This window comes from Marmota monax, unplaced genomic scaffold (genome assembly GCF_021218885.2).
Source record: "Marmota monax isolate L192 unplaced genomic scaffold, Marmota_monax_Labrador192_F-V1.1 WCK01_AAM20220418_F8-fsc00795, whole genome shotgun sequence".
Taxonomy (NCBI): Eukaryota; Metazoa; Chordata; class Mammalia; order Rodentia; family Sciuridae; genus Marmota; species Marmota monax.
In genome coordinates this window covers 131,238-136,951 of record NW_026694122.1, presented here as the reverse complement: position 1 = coordinate 136,951, position 5,714 = coordinate 131,238, and positions in this window count along the sequence as shown.

The window sequence follows — 5,714 nt, the reverse complement described above, 5'->3', positions numbered from 1 at the left end:
ATGGATGGCATTGGAGAAGATAATGCTAAGTGAAGTTAGCCAATCCCCAAAATACATGCCGAATGTTTTCTCTGATAAAGGAGGCTGATTCATAGTGGGGTAGGGAGGGGGAACATGGGAGGAATAGAGGAACTCTAGATAGGGCAGAGGGGTTGGAGGGGAAGGGAGGGGATATGGGATTAGCAAGGATGGTGGAATGTGATGGTTATCATTATCCAAAGTATATGTATGAAGACAAAAATTGGTGTCAAGATATTTTATATAAGAAAATTGTGCTGTATACATGTAATAAGAATTATAATGCATTCAAAAATATTTTTTTGAATCAATAAAAAATAAAAAAAGAAAAGAAAATGGTTTCTTGTATATTACACCAATAGAACCCACTCAGTCATACACAAATGGTATGACATAAAATTAAAAACGCTTCTGTACAGATAAACAGTAATCAACAGACAACCCCCAGGGTGGAGAACACATTTTCAAATCACATACTGAAAAGAGGTTAATTTTCAACATTTATTAAAACCTCCTAGAATTTGGTGAAAATGTTCATAACCTTTTTCAAAATAACACAAGACTTGAACAGATACCCCATCCTTGGAAAGACACAGATATGACTAAGAAGCAATAAAATGATGTTCAACATCAACTAGTTCTCAAGGAAATACAAATCAAAACCACCATGAGATTTCCTCTCACATCAGTCTGGATGGCTATGTTGTGTTGTGAAAAGAAAGACGACCATTACTCTCAAATATATGCACTGTTGGGAGTGTATGATGGTTAATTTTCCATAGTGCTGAAACCGGTCTGGATGGTGCTCCAGCAACAAGGGGCACGGCCTCCCTGTGCTCCAGCCACGCTCTGTGGGTATGCATGCCCATTAGTGGAAGTAAGCATTGCTAGGGGATTTGGTGCTCCCCTGTTTGTGGAAGTCTTGCTCACAGCAGCCAAGATGTGAAGGTACCTGATGCCACTCAAGGACAGATTGTCAGAGAAACTGTGACACCATGCTGAGTCTTTTAACAGCGGCAAATCCTGCCATTTAACCCAGTGTGGAGACTCTGAAGGACATTATGGTAACTGCTGTTGGCCAATTCTATTTATGTTGCATATCTCATTTGTGACCCTGAATTCCATAGTATTTATGTCACCCAATATGCTGTATCTGAAAATGTAACCTTATACTTCTCCCGTTTTTCCCAGTACAGTAAGGGGGCTTGGGATGCTGACTATGTTATGACAATGCATAACCTTACCAAGGCAATTGTCAAAACCAATGACACTAAGGTATCTATCTTGACAACCTCCTCTTTCCTCCAGGGATTGACCGAACGTTGGAAAAACCTGATAGCCAAATTAACTAAGCCCTATAATGCTATCACCCTGGCCCTACTGTTTTAATAGTGATAATATTTTCTTGTGTTGTGTGATGCTTATGTAATCCTGTGAAGGCCAGGGAGTGGAAAACAGCAATGCTGGCTGAAATCCTTGCAGCACAGTCAGAGGGGGGAGATGTGGGGACAAGTGCATGGAGTACTGCATACATGGCATATGTTAAGGGCATCTGAGTGGCAGGCCACTTCCCCATGCTAGGCGTGTGAGCGGCAAACCCCTTACCCCATAGGCATAGCCCTGGGTGTGAGGGCATGTATTGCAGCCTTGCACTTGCTCCATGGCCCAATCCTCATCTTCAATTGGTCTCTGCAAGGAGAGTTGGCCAGACATTGTATTGGCTGCCTATAATCTGCTAAGCTACTGCCTGAATGAATATATATATATATATATATATATATATATATATATATACACACACACACACACACACACACACACACACACACACACATACTGTGTAATAAAATCAGACCTGCTTTCTGCTTGGTCTCTGGAGGTCTTGATTAGTGACCTTGCATCCACTCTCTCCTCTACACCGTGCTCTGTGGACCTCCTCAGGTGATCCACGTAAAAATGGAGTGCGGAAGAGGGTGCCCATCAGACATTGTAGAGAGAGGACCTTCAAAGCCACTGGAGGCACAAGGAGACTCTCCCCAGAATCCAGGCATCATGACATGTGGAATGGGTATGGGCTAATTTGAACTTTGGATGGAAGTGAGAGAACTTGGGGTTTCCACATGATTGGGACAGACTATGTTTTTTTGTCAAAGGAACTTGGACGAAATTTTGAGCACATCTCTCCCCAGATGGCGGTTATCCAGAACAGAATCCAATCAAGGGAAAGTGAAATGTTCCACTGGGAACTCCATCGTCTTGTGTTCCCCGGTGAGATCCTGTCATCTAACTATAGACACTCAAATGACAGGCTGCAGAGAGATGAGCTCACCCTTTCCTTAAAAGTGTGCAGGTTATTCTCATGTGCACCAAGTGGCCGGCATCCATCCAGCCAGGCTCTTCTCTGTTTCCCTGGATGTAGGCTGTGAGTACATGGGCTTCTAGGATGAGGGAGGAAGGGGCAAACTGGGTCTCCTCCTGAGGGTTTTGGTAGCTTTAGGAGAGCCATCCAGCATTAACCACGGCACTCAGCCAGACAACTGTGCTCTGTGAGATGCAATGAAGGAAATCTTCCTAGGATGTGTCATTCTTCAGTTTTGAGACTTAGAAAATTACTCCTTGTTTTCCTTAAGAAATTTCCACTATTTCAGGTTCCTATTTAATTTTCTCTGGACAGTTGCCTATGCTATCTGTTCTATCTCCTGTTTTCTATGTTATTAATCCTATACAAACAATCAGAGAAGTAGTCATGTTCCATGTCTCCTATTTATTAAGTATGCTCAGCTTTGCTTCTCTCATCTTCCTGAAAAAAATGGAATGCTCCCTGATATGTGACTTTCTAAATTTTGAGAAATTAAAAAGTAATTTTACATAAACCCAAAAGTAACAGGGATCTCCTTATATTACCACAACCATGTATTGTAATTTCTCATGAAATCTTCCTTGTCCTACATTTCATCTCACAAATTAAAAATGAATGGTGCCTCTCCATATTGTGTGTTCTGCCCAGTAGTCAATTTCGAGTGAGAGGGCAGTGGTCCTCTGTCACCTTCACATGAAAAGACAAGTGAACCTGATAGTGGTTTCCTTTTCCTTGCCCCCCAAAGTTCTGGGAGTATAATTTTCAATAGTTGAGCAGGAAGAACATATGGTCCATCAATCTGTTCTCTTTTTATTATTCATTTTAAAATTCTCCTCCCCATTTCCCTCATAATGGTTGTTTCTGTTAGGCATTTTGTTAGGGAGACTATTTGGAAAAGTTGATCCTCATTCTGTTCAGGTGTCTGTGCTCACATTTATTTTTTAAGTTCATATTTTCATGCAAATTCAGTTACAGAACAAATGTGAACCTACCCCCTTTTTCTTCTTTTTTTAACCAAATTGAACATGACTCACGTCATTATTGACTTCATCAGGGAAACAGATCCTCCTGCAGGTATGTTTGGGTTTCCCAGTAAGGACATCTTAGTGTCTGTGATGAAGCTCCTTTGGAGTTTCTTGTCGCTGTTGGAAAAGTAACTTTTCTTATACTGAACCTGAAGACAGATTTCAAGCTATTGTTATTGTGTAGTTGCAGCTGGGAACCCTGAGCTTTACTGAAATCTTTCCAATTTATGGGAACAATGGATGATCATCAACCAGATTTTTCAGCAATGGCCATCATTCATTTATCCAAATATTCTACAGGATTTTCTCCTTCATATTCCTGTAGCTTGTACATTTCACAGTGGCTTTTCACACAGCATAGCATCTGGCTGGTAGTGGTTGTGTTCTCCCTGGTGTGCAAACTGTTTCTCCCTAGTGCTCTTCATAATTTCCCAGCTAGAACTGTGATGCAAAGTACAGCTTGCTGCCCAATTTCCCCTCAGTCCCAAACTCACATGAAGCAGGAGCAGCCCCCCTCCCAGAACTCAATTGTTCATCTTTAGTTAACATACAGTAGGTAATGGGAGCAGGGAGGAGGCTTAAGTTCATGGAAAAGACAAATTATGCCCCTCTGTTGCTGCTGCTGCTGCTGTTGTTGTTGTTATTATTATTATTGTTATTATTATTAATTTGGTACCAAGGTTTGAACCCAGGGGTGCTTAACCACTGAGCCACATCGCTAGTCTTTTTAACATTTTATTTAGAGACAGGCTCTTGCTATAAGGCTTAGGTCCTCACTAAGTTGCTGAGGCTAGTCTCAAAAATGCAATTCTCTTGCCTCAGACTCCCATGCTGTGGGGATTACAGATGTGCACCACCATGCCCAACCCATGTTACTTCCCCTGTGATTTATGTCCTCCTCTGTGGACTGTCCAGTATTTTTAAAGATAGTTTGCTTTCTCTTGTTTAAAAAAATGATTGTTTTTGCTTCAAACAGTATGTTTCCAAGTACCATCACTATGTTAAGAGCCTTAGTTGAGGAGGCCCCTTGAACACATTGCAGTGGGGTAAGAAGTTTTCATCTTGTCCCTGAGCCTCTAGTCTCTTCTGTGCTGAGTGCCAGGACTCATGACTGGAAGAGGACATGCCCAGTGATTTATTTTAGCTTGTATTATGAAGGGCTCCTGATCATCAGAATGCTTTATAATATAAAGGAGACAAACACAGACATAGCTATATACTTACCTTTAGAACAATTACATATCTTATAATATTTAAGTGAATAAGGCCTATGTGTCTGATGCATATGATAAATGAATACATCAGTATGTGATCTAAACTTTGGACAGAAGCTGGGCTCAGTTGTGCATGACTATAATTCCAGGGGCAATGTTGAAGCAGAAGCATAATTTCAAAGCCAGCCTCAGCAGTCTAGAAAGGCCCTAAGTATCTTAGCAAAACCCTCTCTCTAAATTTTACAAAGAGGTGGAGTGGACTGAAAATATTTGTCAGTGATCAGGTACCCCTAGGTACAAACCCCGGAACTAGAAAAAAATATGGACACACCTGGATAAATCTAGAAACACCTGATGTCTCCTTCTTTTTCACAGTTAGTTTTTGCAGTTAGTGTGTTCACTTACTCTCATATGCACTGGAGAAAGGAGATTTCTTTTTCTTGCTACTATGCTGGAATTTCACTTTCAGAAAAAAATAAGAATTTCTGGTCATTTTAAAGCAACAAAGAACTGAGGTTATAATTTCTGCATGGTACAGGAACTTCATGGCTTCTTCTCATCCATGCTTTCTCCAAAATCTACCTTTGCACGAATAGATTTTAAGTAACACTGAAAATAACTTTATCTAATTCTCAGATGTACAGATGATTAAAATGTTACTATATATTTTATAATGGTAGGTGTTTGAGTGGCCCCATGTTTTCAAATCAATTAAACATAATGAATTAAAGTCTTAATTTTCCAGAAATGGCATAAAAGAATGCAACTTCAGCACTATCAATTTGAATTTTTATTGTAGAATGTTGTAAATAAATGATTATATATGTATAGATATAGACAGGTAGATAGGTGATAGATAGATAGATAGATAGACAGACAGACAGATAGATAGAACCCTAGGAACTCTGAGCTTTACTTAAATCTTTTCAATTCACAGAAACAATGTTTAATATACATATTGTAAAGACATTCTGTAAACATTCACCAGTACATATATTACCTTAAAATAAAAAGGTATATGAGAAGAGATGTGCATCAGTTTTATGTATAAGGACATCATAGAATAACAGGGCCATGTGCCTGTGGTCATCTGTGATC